Raw genomic sequence first — 15,552 nt, 5'->3', positions numbered from 1 at the left:
GACTGCAGTCTACTTAATGAGAATAGGGACATTCCTCGCCTTGTCGCAGCAGGCACCACTATTTATACCCAATTTTGTACCCACAACAAATCGTACTCTGACCACAGTTTCAAACAGTGAACATTCAGATAAAATAATTTGATTACCTACCTTATAAAACAAAAAGCCCTTACATATAATATTTTAACCGCTAAAGAAACATAAATATATTACACAAATGTTTTAAAACCTACATAATATTGTATAAAACACGATAGTACCTTTTTCCGGACGTAATATAATCTGTCAAGATATAATTTGTCTGAAGGGAGGTCGAGGGACATTACCTGAACGGATCTCGTTAAGGGAAAATATGGTTTCTATTTATAATGGCTGCGAAGAAAGACCTTAATATGGTTACCACATAATACATGACTTTCCCTAGCCTCCTTCGAGTATAGCTATTTTCAAGTAGAATATTTAGAGAATGCTATTATAAGCCTAAGGAAAGGCAAGGCAGCAATGTTGTTATAATTACCTCTTTTATTACTTTATCTTGGAGTTTATAATTTTCCACTGAAATTTAAGGCTTAGTTTTAACTAAAACACACTAAGTATTTATTTTTAAAACATAATTAGATAACAAACGTATAAATAGATAGAAGAATAAATAAGAGATAAAGGAATTTCGAGAGGATGCTCTGTTTTATTACTGTAAAAATAAAACGGTCCGTTGCACTTAATTTCCAGTTAAGCTACTTTTTTGACCAAAAAGATAAACATTAAACACGCAAAAGTGCTAACATGATTTCCGTTTGCTAAAATTGGTCCCGGTTGTTAATGTCATTATTTACAACGAAAAACATTCAAAAACAAGAATAAAATGCAGGCAGACCTAAACATGAAAACTAAATTATTAATTTGGAAATGTACGTTTATATAAACAGTACACAGCATGTATAATGTACATAAACAAACGATAAAGTTACAACATTAAAATTAGGCAATATCAAAACTTCTAATCATTGCAAAAAGTAAAATGATTACTGCTGATTTTGCAAGTATGGGCAAAAATCGGCATAAAAAGCCATGGACGTTGTAAAACGATTACAATTTAGCTCAATACCATCGATAAAACATCAGTGGACTTTATTGGCTAAAAGTGTTTTGAACAATCTGAACGCTGTTTAATTTTCCAGGAACTCACCTTGGTTCAATAAATCTCAAATTGGTCTTCTTTGAAACTTTTTAAACTTATTTGAACAAGTCACAAAAGCAAAGTTTGACGGATACGGCTTAAGGGCCTTTTTCCTATCACGCGGGTTTGTGTTTGTGTGCGGATCTAGTCTGCGGTCGTACTATTTACATCTTTTTTTTTTGTTTATGAGGGGTGCTACGCAGGTTTATGTGGGATTCTTACCGCACTAAAACCCCCCCGGTGGCCATCGTCGGCGCTGCGTAGAAGACTCCGGGATATCCAAAGGAACGCAACCGGAGTCATCTTAGCGCGTTGTCCCGTCGGGCTCCGCCCAGGTGAGCTTGGCGCTCGCCACACCTTCTGGTGCGTACGACAGTATGAGACCACATATACCGCCGTCCTTCCCGGGGCCGCTAGCTGGACAGTTCGAGCTCCCACTCTTGCCACCCGCAACCCCGGAAGCCCCCTATTAGTAGACAGGCAGGTTATACCGTAGCCCTATTCTGGTCCCGAAACTACAGATACACTTTTTACATCCAATCGATTCATACATAGTTGGCCCGTCATGTTCATGCATAACACGCACGCGGGTCGTGAAGACACTGTAGGGAGATAATACGCGCATGCGGACGACACACATATGCGGACATAAACCCGCGTGACAAGAGAGTGCCCTTAAAGCAGATCAATGTTATATGTTTTATGTCATCCTATAAATTAGTCTAGATCTGTAAACTGCTAGTAAGAAATACGATAATTATTTTAATAATGTTGGGCACTAAGTAGCCTTTAAAATAAATGACGCCTAGTTAAATAGGTAAATCTATCTCATAAATTGATTGAACTTTATCATATAATACGGAAAGCTAACAAAAATATAGTCAAAATTATGTTAAGTCTACTGCAACTCCTTAACACTTGTTACAAAATTTATTACTAAGCTGGAAAGCTCCATAGAAGCTCTTACCCTTAAAATAAATATATCCTTTTAGAGAGGTAGAGATAGTAAATATAAAGGTAGAGAAATCTTATACACAGTTCCGTCATCTTAATGATTCAATTAAAGTAGAAACCAAATCAAGATATAATTAAAAGTAATGGAATATCGAATGGGATTCCTTACTTTCTCATCCTCTTTTTCACTTCAATTCCGAGACTAGTAATTAAACGGCTATGACGAGAATGTCATAATTGCACTCCACATAATTAAGTACGCAAGGAAGATTTCTACCTGACGCGTGAACATTCTAGAATATTGTCTTGTGATTCTGGAACCTACCAAAGAGACACAATAATAGTCTTACATTAACTACGGAAATGGAGTTAAATTATTGAAAAACATTAGGTTATTTGTTTAATGTTACGAATATTCTTACCCCGGTTATTTTAGTGAAGTGAGTCACGCGTAATTGCCTTAGTACAAAACGACGGTGTTAGCACATGACCGTAGGCTATTTAAAAAGTGTTAAAAATAAAAGTCGATTATGGCGAGTTCTAAACGTTGTAAGGTTCAATATTAACGACTTGTAATAAACTATAAACAAGATTAATTTTATAGTACTTATATAAGTAGGTAAAACAATTTCAGTACTAAATTAATGTTCAATATTTACCTAAAAGGGTTGGCCTGCGGTTACGCCTTATATTCATTACAAATTCGTCAGAAAAATCAAACATTTTTTTTTTCAAATTTTAAAGTAATATTACAAACAATAAAATCATTCATACCGCTTGTTCCTCTGCTCGCTAAAATCTAGCCCTGTACAAAGCAAAATAGAAAAAGTGAATAGTAGATATCAATGATAGAGTCCCCAACCACTATTTCGTCGAGCAAAAGTGGTCTTAATCCCCTCACTACGAATGAGCTGTGAATATATTCATATTTTCCGAGGCGTTCAATTACATATAACCTCTCTCGTGACAATATGTTTCATCTACCTAATAACAAGTTATAGAATGCCGAGAATAAATCTATTAATCTGTGTTAGTAATATTTTTATAGGAAAGTGTAAAATAAGTTACTTGAAAATATCCTACAAAAGTGTTACTTTTGTGATTTTGCTATGTTTGCAAGTTTTCTAACAAGAACTAGAGATTACATGTTTAGACTCCAGATATATTTACTTAGCTTCTAGTAGATATATTTCTAAACAAACCGTTTGTATCATTGCACCTACCACCTATTTTCCAAACCAAAATTAGCTTATTTATGTTATAATTAATTAAAGATTAAAGGAGTCAATATCACCTCAAGATATACTTATACAAAGTACCTTATAATATGTCTTTAAAATTACAACAATCAAATTAACTTTATTAATTATTACTACTTAATATATCAAACGCGCGTGTAAGGGAAAGATTTATTAATTTAAATTTAACCGGCTTTAGCACAATACCATTAGGTGCTTAAAAACTTAATTATTCATTGCTTTATTTATATACTGGGTGTACCAATACAACAGCAAATACATTTACTACGTACATATTCGTATATAGTTTAGAATTGAAAATTGAAAAGAAGAAAAGAAAATTGTATTAACTGTTTTTGCTTTAGATACAAAATAATTATACTTATTATTGTTATACTATCATTTATTTATTACTAGTGAGTGGTGCCCGCGGCTTCGCCCGCATTTTAAAGATATAATATGACATACATAAAACAGAAAATTCGTACCTTCATTGGAATGGCAGTGGTGCCATCTGTCGAAAATTGGTCTTACCAACTCCCAAACCTTCGTGGGTTCTTGGACAACAACTTTGCAAAAGATCATCACTTGATCAAATGCATAGTTTCTGATTTTATAAAATGTATATAGACAAATATTCATTTTTATATAAATAGATAGATGATCGGCTAACATGGATAAGTAAAGTTACTGTAGGTAAATTATGAAAAAATCGAATTTCGATCTTCTGGGTTGAAAGATCGATTCACTGAATCGATCCATTACTGGAGATCGATTAAAATAATCGATTTTATGGTTCAAAAGCTCGATTCTCAAATTAATCGATCTCAGATCGTCATCCGTAGTTCCTGTGGGATTTCTGGGATAAAAACTATCCTATGTCCTTTCTCGGGTCTCAGACTATCTTTGTACAAAATTCCATTCAAATCGGTTCAGTGGTTTAGCCGTGAAGAAGAGACAGACAGACAGACAGAGTTACTTTCGGATTTATAATATTAGTAAGGATCATGTTACTTACGCTAGGTGGCATATAATAGTTATAAGATTGTGTTTTCTCTGTAAGTGATTGTCAATATTGTTAAGAGCAAAATAAAGTTTTTAACCACATTGTTTTTACAAATTAACCGCTCGGTTTTTATTAAAGTCGTAATTTTCTCTACATTTTTTATTATAAAAAATATAAGGATAAAAGTAGTAACTGTCAGTCAACGGATAACCCAAAGGCTACGTTACATGTCACTTGCGGACGGAAGTCATTAATCAATCTACAATCTTCGATTGAAATCAATCTGCGACGGGAAACTTTTACTGATCTATTTACTCGTCAAAATAGTAAATGTAGTCATAATACTTTATTGACATTATTATTACCAACATGTAAATTGGTTGTGCACAACTCGTAAGTCTGCAAAAATAACTTATTTTAATGTTTGACAGTTTGGCATGTGCTGATATTCAAATTTTGTTTAAAGGAAATTCATGTTTCCTTTTATTTCTGCATTGTTAATCGGTTTTGTATTCGAGTTTGGGAGGTTTAGTAAGGGAGACACTTCAACGAAGCGTTGCAACTTAGTTCTTATAGTTAGCATCGCATCTATAGCCGACCTTAAGTAAGATAATATTACGAGTTGGTTAAAGTGTAGATGTCAAAGGTGGACCACTTTTCCTAAGAAGGACTACACGCTCGTATGCTACTTCCGTAATCTTATAGAGAGAAAGAGTAGAGCATTGCAAACTGAGACCACACAATGATATCACACCTCCCAATCATTCCAAGATAACACAACAATATAATAATTTATTGCAAGATTAATTAGCGTTTGTGGTTTAGTCACAAAAGAGACTTAATTCAATCACGTCAATTCTTTATCTATGTATTTAGTTCCACATGAGTTTTAGGATTTTATTCTTAACTAGCTGACCCGGCAAACTTTGTACCGCCTCAAAATCTATTTATCAAATATATTTCATATAATATATAACCTATGTTACTCATGGGTAATGTAGCTTTCGAATGGTGAAAGAATTTTTAAAATCGGCTCAGTAGTTTTTGAGCCTATTCATTACAATCAAACAAACAAACAAAGTTTTCCTCTTTATAAATTAGTATAGATAGAATTTCTAAAATAGGTCATTGTACCCATGTGACAAAACGTAATGAAACTAACCTTCTACATCAGATAACGTCCCTTTTAACAGAAATTGATAGTCCCGTCTATTCAACTTCAGGTGCTATAGAGATGAATTGGTACAATGAAATCGGGTCGCGCAATCAACGAAACGAATCTATTGTGATGAGTCCCTTACAAAATTTCTATACGATGCATTGAACGAAGCATGTTTACATTAAAAATTACATTCAATACAAATCTCGCAGGTTGCTGCCAAAAAGATTTTACAATAGAAATGCTTTTATTCAAACAATTTGAGATTGGATCAATCATGAGCCGATGAAGCTCGGTTTTCTTTCAGTACACTTTAATCCCATTTGGTAGATAATAATACTTTGTGATTTGTTTTCGCCACCAACGCCATACCTTTTGCTGTCTTATAAAAGCAGTGTAGCTGTGCTTAAAGTGTTTGGTAGGGGAAACACACTTAGGTATATGAGACGTTCCAACATAGTCCTCAGAGTTAGGAAGGCAACTGTCGCCAATCTCCACAATGTAATGTAATCCTATCTAGGGATGATTGCACAGGTTGAGATCATTTACCATTTGGTACATTCCCGTTTTTACTTTATTTTCATTATAAAAAAATACGTGAGTTAATTTTGTCAATAAACTACTTACCTATGAGTAGTAGGTACTTATAAGTACTATAATAATAAAAATCTTTTAGCTTTTGAATTTTCCAAATAAAAAATTGCACGTACTAAAATACCATAATACGCTTACTTATCAGATAAATTATAACAGAAATTTCAATAGAGCTACAACTAAAGTTTGTGAAAAATAAGAAACTGCGAAAGTTATAAGAGTTTCTAGCGCTCTTTTATCAGTCTCAACTAGGTAAAGGAAAAACATTTAGAACGTCTTATAATTCAAATATTTTTTCTTTTTATGTAGGTTTCTTTACAAGCAGGTATCTCAAGTCTTATAAAAGTATTTGAAATTACATGCTGTGCCTACATAATAATTTTATCTGTTTTAGCTAGCAATGATTACCTTATTCATAATATTAACTGGTTGATTATTAGATTATGGTCAGTGTAATGTATTGTATACATATTTATTACTATACACGTAAGTAAATACTGAAAACAATTTTTTCGAGCATTTCACTAGAAAGGTTTCAATAATAGGTACTTAACGAGGTAATAGGTATTTCGATTAATATAAAAACATGTACGTACCTATTGTATTCTCTTGAGAATTTCCCAAGCTAGAAGCGATATGACAGCTACATTTATTCTATTCACGTCTATTTTTTATAAGTCAAGTTTGATGAAGCTTAATTTACGGTGCCAATATCCTCGTAACAGCCCTTATCTTGCTTCGGCGTCTTAAGTACACACTTTACGGTCGGCGTTGACGGATGAAGTGACGAGGAGACTACTTCCTACTATATACCTAAACTAGGCCACAAACTAAAGGAGGGTGTAAAAAGATCGCAATATCTTTCAAAGATGAAGTGATAGATCATTTGGAATATTAAGGCTTAGAAGGTACGGCTACGGGCCCCCCTTAGTATAGAAAAAAATCTTCAAATAGCAGAGCGGTTTGTTTTTATTTTTCACCGTATATTTTCAGATTTTTTTTGTCTCCGGGCAAAGCGAGCCGATGGTACGCCATAAATTTGTGAACCCCTAAACATAACTATAACAGAACTACGTACGCCCTTAACTTGGATAGAACAATCCATTATGGAAATGTCAAAGTAACAAATGGACCATCTATATGTTTGTGATCCCTACCCAGCATTGGGACAGTAATAAGTTGACGACCAGCCAAGGCAAAACAAAATAAACATTTATTGAATGTCTATTATGCTTCCATCATTTCCATTATAATATCTGGACATTCTACATAAAATATTCGCGTACATAATAAGTTCTGACAAATGGTTCGAGGATACAATAAATCATATTGGTAAAATTTGTAGATTTATCATCCGCGATCATGTAATACATTGTATCGTGTCTACAATGTGTTGAGCGCGACCCAATTTCGTGGATAGTACTGCAACTTTGACATTATATGACATTATGTATGAAGACATCTAATAGAGTCATGAGTGAAACTTAGATGTATGTTATACTACCAGCGTCGAAAACTGAACTTTAAGACATTGGAATGTTATTGCTATATAATTTTGAAGGTGGTAGAACACTTTGTGGTTCGACTCCGGCGGCACCACCGCCACACCTATTTCTGCTCATAATAGCCGTGTTAAACGCTGCTGTGTTCTGGTTTGAAGAGTGTGGTAAGTGAGACTTACTTTTCCGAGGCGTTCCAGCTTAGTCCTCAGGAGTAGCAGCGCATCTGTGACCGACCTCAGGCAGGAATTTCTAATCTTATCTGCGGTTGATTACAGATGTCCATGAGCGGCTGTAGGTGGACTGCCAGCTCGTCTGCTACTCATATATTATAAAAAAATATATAGAGCTGAAGGAGTTATATTTACATCGTAAAGTAAACCCTTGCAGCTTATAATATGCGTGAGAGTTCTCAACTATGTACGAGTAGCAAAAGTCGAACCCTACGAAATTGCATTTGGTATACATTCGATTAATTTTCTAAGTGTACACTAACAGGTATATGTTAGTTCGTAGCCGTTGGATTTCACGACGCCAGCCCCTAAGATCAATATTCAAGTTCACACATTCACGTGAAAGGCATTAGGTGGTGTTAACGGTAGGTGCCGCCCGATTAGTTTTGGATCGCTTGTCAATCGTGAGCAATCTTATATAAATTACATTGCTAAATACTTAATCACATGTACAATAAAGAGTAACTTTAAATAATGTTGCGTAAATATTACTTTTTCTGTAAAAAACACAACCAAAATGAATTATGATTAAAAACTCGCAGACCTTGTTAGTTTTATGAACGCACGGAATTATAAAATTATATGTAAAAATAGGATTTTTAAATTATATATACCTTCAAACCTCCATACTACGTAGTTCGTACATACCTACTTAATCTTTAGTAGGTACTTACTAAAGATAAAGTTTTAACTTGCGAAACCAAGTTTATCCCCTCACTAAAAAACATTATATAAAAAAATAGAAATTCATAAAAGGGTTCCCGGTAAAACATTTCTAAGACACTTTGATCTCCAGGTATTAACCTTTCTAGGGATTTAATTGGATTCCAACAAAACTTTACCAACTCCACAAACAAATATTGCACAAACAAGACAAAATCTTGTAGTGAATCTCTGTAGTGAAATACTACCAAATAAACCAATCTTGGACAATCGATTAAATATTGGAATTTAATTAAACGGAGTGTACACAACTGGAGCAGATTGCGGGCAGTTAAAATACCGTTTATACAAGTTTTGAGTGCTTATAATGAAATGAGTTGCCAATAAATATAGTTTTAGTGACAAATTATACTGTCCGTTGAAAATTTTAAGATTTTATTGAGAAAACTAAAGCCCGTCTATCGCTAACAAACAAAAAAGAAAATCGATTGACAAAAAAGACATAAAGCACTGAGCTTTGTCTTTGCTTATTCATTTATAGACCTACAAATAGACCATTACATTGAATAAATACTAACGCTTTCTATCCTTACAGCTCCATACTAAGATTATCTGTATTAATGGCGTCACGCACACACACAAATACCAGTAAAGCACACCTAAACCCTAGTACAGAAATTCGTCACTTACTTGTTTGTCTGACCGGGTTCGAATCCGGAACCGACTACGGGTCAACCGGTATAGTGTTCGCTATGCCACGCGAATCATCATTATATTACTAATGATACAGTTCATTTTTCATGAACATACAAAAGATATTCTATTGAAAGATTACAAAGCACTAAATCGTCTAAAATTGTAAAGGTATTGTAAATTATTTCGACAACAACATAATACCCTAAGGACAGAAAATAAATCGAGTAAAGTTCCCATAAAACATGAAACATCAATTTTTGTTGACTAAAAGCCTTTTAAACGTTGCTTAATTTACCATGAATTTGGGTTAGGCCAATAGGTATATCTTAAATATTCTTGTTTAAAACTTTTATAACTTGCTTAAACAAGCCACCAAAAGCAAAGTTTGACATCGTTTTTATCCATTGTATTAAGAAAATAATGCCGCACTTTAAAATCAAGTTAGTGTGATGTCTTAATTCATCTTAAATCGAATTAAAACCAGTATGCCATATTTCTCATAACTTGGTACAATCCAAGTCCCAGAAATTTAATTTAATTTTTCACAAATTTCATTATTTTCGCAGCGCTGATTATAGTTTTATTTTGATACATCCCTATGTGTGTAAAAAAATAATTCAGTGTCTTTTTGTCAACCTAATTTATTATTATATATTAGGTAGACTTTTTACAACGAATCAGTGGCGATACAATCGCAAAAAGATATACATTTCCGATGAGATAGATCCTAATTATACCTATATACTTTTTCATAGTTAACGGATAATATGATTATTGCAATGAGATATAAAATGGTATCGTAGGAGTACACATACATACATGTATCGCTGACGTATGTTTCTTTGTTTTAGTAGGCGATGTAAAGAAGGTAAAAATAGAGTTGTTGCTATTGAGGCTATCAGCCGATTCCGGTAAGTGAACAGAATACGTATACAAACATTTTCATATTCCAGATTTCTTCAACTCTTAACGTTTAAGTGCGTCATAGACTCGATGAAACACCGGCAGGATGCGGAATGACGGGAAGCCGGCGTACTCCGCCTTTAGCTTCGTATAATACTACTATTTGCTACAATCTCTCAAAGTTTTAATTAGCCTACTAACAAATGTAAATAAGAATCCGTAATAAGAATACTCGTGTTTTTATGTATTCGAGTCGTAACTAAAACAATAGTGATACGAGTACATTTTTTAACAATTACCTCAGCCACGAATATGTTTTGATTTACTGTATAATATTAGTAGATTTAAATCTAAAATTGCTAATCAAAATTTGTTATCTACACTAGATAGGATTTGGAATGTGTTTAGGCATTCATGTGATCACTTACCGTGAAATGGATTACACGCCCACTTGCTACTTCTATCACCTAAAAAGCGTCTGAAGAAACCTATCCACGCATACCAATTGAAGTGCCTACAAATCTACATACAACAAAGTTCAAATATTTTCAAAGACAGACAATAAAGTAAAAGCCTATATTATTATTTTCACTTTGGATTTCATGTAGTACCTACTTGTATATTAAATCTTGTTTGTTCGTGAGCTGCAAATTGTAAACCACACACTTCTAGTCACGTCAAGCATTTCAATTAGACACGTCGAAAACGATGTGTCAGACCTTCATCATCTCGAAAATATTTTAATATAATGAATTATAAGTCATGAAAATGCAAACTATTAAGTAGATTCTGAGCCCTTAGATATCATTTTTATTCGGTTGTGCAGATTTAGACCAGTCCACAACTCATTGAATGAGTTTTGCGTGGTATTTTGCTGGATAAAATCCGTTCCACGGAGATTCCGCAAAGAAACGACATAGCTCAAAATATCAGTATTCTGAAGTGCCTGTGGTCTGGTCACATATGAAGAAGAATCCGATGGCCGATTACAGACGAGGAGACTAATCAGCAGACATATTGTAGGACACCCTTGACTCGAGGGACTGGCGAGCTTAGACGAATGGCTGTGGCTGGATGAGATACACGAAGACCCTAATGCTGTGGTATACTTTTAAAGAGGCATATATACACCAATGGAACGACAGAGGTGAAAATCATGATGATGATGATGATGATGAGGAAATTGGGTTTATGATTATTGCAATTATTAATACTCATGTCACAACTAGCCTGTTACTTAACTCGAGTGAGAGCCGGTGAAAGTGTATATTAAGCCTGCAGTGTAAAATTAGTGCTCGAATTAATTACCGTGAGCCTTTATGATTCGGATTAAGTACAATTAGAAAATTTCCGATATTTCTACTTCATGTACATTTTCCGAGGCCATTAGCTTACTAATTATAAAATCTTTTTGTACATTTTCTAAATCCCATATTTTATATTATAATCTATTCCGCTGGATTCTAATCGTTAAAACTATATTTAAAAAGTAAGTACCGATAACCGGTATGTTTTTCATAATATCGAAAAAAGAAATTGAAACATGAAATATTACTTCAATTTCAAAATTACAAAACTATTTTATAAATTTTAGTAAACGTATTTGAACGTATTGTACCTACTTATGATTACCTCGTGAAATATTCTGTTTAGATACGAAGCATATACACTAATTAGGTAAATGTAAAATATAAATTTAAAATATAAACAGTTGATGGTCTATATAAAAGCAAGATTTAGATGCAAAATTGGATTTAAAAATGGAACTGAATAAAATGAATGTGTAGGTCGTAGGTACGCAACTTTAATAATATGCGAACTATTTTAACTGTGAAATACAGTCATATTTATCGCAATTCGAATTTGGCACCACAAAGTTTTTACAGTGGCGATAAAGTCTGCATTACGATTGTAATATCCATGTTCATTTTAAAAGCGTCCTATGAAAATAACAGTGAGCCATTGTTTTGATAGGTCTGCAACGAAGCTTCAACTGTAACAATGAATTGAAAATTAAAGTTCGTTTTGTTCACGGGGAATATTTTTATCTTTGATGTTTTCTAGCTGCTAAGCTGTACATCGGCGATCATAAAATCTTTCGAGCAATTTGTTTACTTCCAATATTCATGAGTCAGCGTTTAGCGCTTCAGCCCAAGGTGATGCGACGGACCGACTCTAAAGGAATTATTTCACAGAAAAATGACGTAAACTAATTTATTATCTACAGAATACAGCAAACCTAAAAAGATTTTGTTATGTAAATGCTTACAGTGCTTTCGTCAGCAAAATTGCTCGTATAACAGATTTGAGCAATTTCAGCAAAATGCTTAAATAAGCCTGTTCCCATTGACCTATTAAGCGGTGAAAAGAAACTATAGGCCCAAGTTTTTAGATAAAAATCATCGTCGTCAATCCATTTACTATCAATTTTATTTTTCATTCTTAATACTTATAAGCCTGTGTTTTTAACTGTTAGCCTATCAATACATTTTATAGTAGGTATATATATAGCGGGAAGACAGGGCTTCCACCGAAATGCAGGAACTAGTTTACGCCAATCATGGCAATATTATCCCTCCGGTTGAGCCTTCCTAGTTCTACCTTTCTATTTCTACTCCATATATATTCATGAAAACATATGTAATAGGGCAAATCTCTGATATTATTATTAAAGCTCTAAGACATACATACTTATATCTTCATACCAGTCTACATTACCCTAAGATCAATTGGCTATTAATTGCCGAGATTACATAACAGTACTATGAATACTCACGTGTTCTGCACTAGGCTACAGAAATAGGAACAATAGTAGTATGGATTGGAATAAATCCTGCAGAACTACTCGTATTATTACGATCTAGTAGAGTTTGAATACGATACCCTAAATTGTATTTTATACAATACATGTCTACAAGTTTTTTATCTCCCACTTCTGAGCATGGTTTTCTCTTCACAACTGAATTCACAACTTAATTTAAATGGACAAAAGAACTCCATTTATCGTACATATGGCCATTGTTAATTATGTTAAAAAAATTAATTAAGATTGAATTAATTTGTAAAAATCAAGTTATCAAGAGGTACGAGAGGCTGGTCAAGAAAGAATAATTGGAGGGTCTAGTAACTTAAAACTTTTCAATAAAACTCCCAAAGGTAAACAATTAGAACCGCGTTTTAAATTCTCGTCTAACAGGGTAAAATATGGGTTGGAATATTTTATTAGGAAAGAATATTTTATTAATGGAATCGGTGATTACATTGAGTGATTTATAATATTTTACAGAACTTATTTTTTTTATAATATAGGAGTAGCAGACGAGCATGCAGTCCACCTGATGGTAAGTGGCTACTGCTGCCCATGGACATCTGTAATCAACCCCAGATAAGATTAGATATTTCTACCTTAGGACGGCCACAGATGCGCCGCTTCCCCTGATGACTAAGCTGGAACGCCTCGGAAAAGTATTTCTCCCTTACCACGCCCTTCAAAACGGAAGCAGAGCCCAACACTGCTGTTATTAGGCAGAAGTAGGTGTGGTGGTGGTGCCGCCGGAGTCGAACCACAAAGGGTTCAACCACCTAAATTAATTTAATTAATATACCACCTAAATTAATTTATCTTATTTTTTTATAATACCTATAGAGGTAGCAAACAAGCATGCTCTATACCTACCATACTTTTAGTGGCTGCTGCCGTTAAGGGCCGCCTGTGATCAACAATAGATAAGATCAATCCTACCTAAAGTCGACCATACCAGCGTTGCTACCTCAAAGGCTACCCTCCGAAACACAGGAGTGATTTACACTGTTATTAGACAAAACATGCTACCGTAATTATCGATACGAGATGAATAGGTATTACTATGTTGTTAATCGGATTCTAGTATCTTACGATTGCTTAATCACCACAAGTCTAAACAATGAGAGCACAGGTGGACTGTGGATCTAATGAAGACAGCGGTAAACTGTTGCGTTTATGGCCTCTGACCATCAACGGACCTTAAAATGATGGATAAATCCAATATATTTGCATCAATAGCTGTTGCTACTGATGCAAATATATCGGATATAAAATTGTTATTTTATATTCCTCTATTGAACACAGATCTCTCTTCAAAAATATTACAGGTCCTAGCTAGAGTATACGTCACTAGTCACTACCCTCCTCCAAAGAAGCTTGGGAAAGATTTGGAAATATCATTATAGTGGTTGACAAACATACGTAGGTTCAGTTAATACAGACAAAATAAAGACAATTGTAAAATTTACACAGAAACACGTAGGACAAAAACAAATAAATGAGATTATTTAAAAAATAACTCAGCTAAAAACCTATTTGCCTAATCAGGTGACAAATCCAGCGTTCGACTCGAAATCCGCGTTACAAAGAAAATTAACACAATTTACAATAACACATAAAATGTTTCATAAATAACACATACACGTAAATCAAACGCCAGTTTTATTTTCTAGTTAGCATCAAAGAATTTTGTTTGCCCTTAAATAGCACGGTACTATTAGCTTACACATTATCGACGTGCAAGGCAGTTTCAATGATTTATATTTATTACGAAATTAGGTGAATAATAGTATGTCGTACAGCTCTGTGATTCTACACCGAAGGCACCACCACCACATCTATTTCTTTATTATTAAGGAATCAGTGTTAAGTATTATGTTCTACTTTAAAAGAAGTGGTAAGGGAGACATACAATGCAAAATATTTCAACTTAGTCTTCAGGTCGACTCCATACTCTTTTGTTACTTGTGTAATATAAAAAGTATATAAAACACATTTAAACGGAATCTCACGCAATCCGATCTAATTTTCCCTAACGTAACATAATATTGAACATTACGTGATCTACTACCGGTTTATCATTTGAAATGTAACGTATTGGCCTCAAAACAAGTAGACGTATACGTTCCACTGAAATAACATTTCCGTAAACAGTAGAAATAAAACGGAGCATTGGGAATGCACAGTAGAAAATATGTGGGTGAAATCCGTGCTCCGGCGAAATTTAGGTCGCTAGACGGACCAAGCTTGATACCGATTTCATTACATTTAAAATTTTATTTGTATATGTTTTTATGCTATAAGAATAAAAAAAGGTTAAAAATAACAACTACTGCGTAAGATCCCTGTACCATAAAATCCAACACTTAATAAACATTGAACAACACATTAACATGAATGATGAATTAAACATTAAATTTTAAAATCTTCCTTTTGACACAATTTTCCATAATACCCTACCTCTGCGTGCAATATACAAACTCCAAAGTTAAACACAATTTTCAGCATACATTACGGATACATTTGCTTAGTTTTGGCTACTTAAAATATATTATTTGATTTAATAAAGAACATAAACATAAAAAGATATTATGTTGTTCCATAAATTAAGAACCACGTGCCAGAGC

Source organism: Epargyreus clarus, unplaced genomic scaffold (assembly GCF_041222505.1).
Source record: "Epargyreus clarus isolate Ecla_fem2 unplaced genomic scaffold, WU_Ecla_fem_2.2 ptg000021l, whole genome shotgun sequence".
Classification (NCBI taxonomy): Eukaryota; Metazoa; Arthropoda; class Insecta; order Lepidoptera; family Hesperiidae; genus Epargyreus; species Epargyreus clarus.
The sequence above is the reverse complement of the archived record's forward strand: the minus strand, read 5'-3'. Positions refer to the sequence as shown.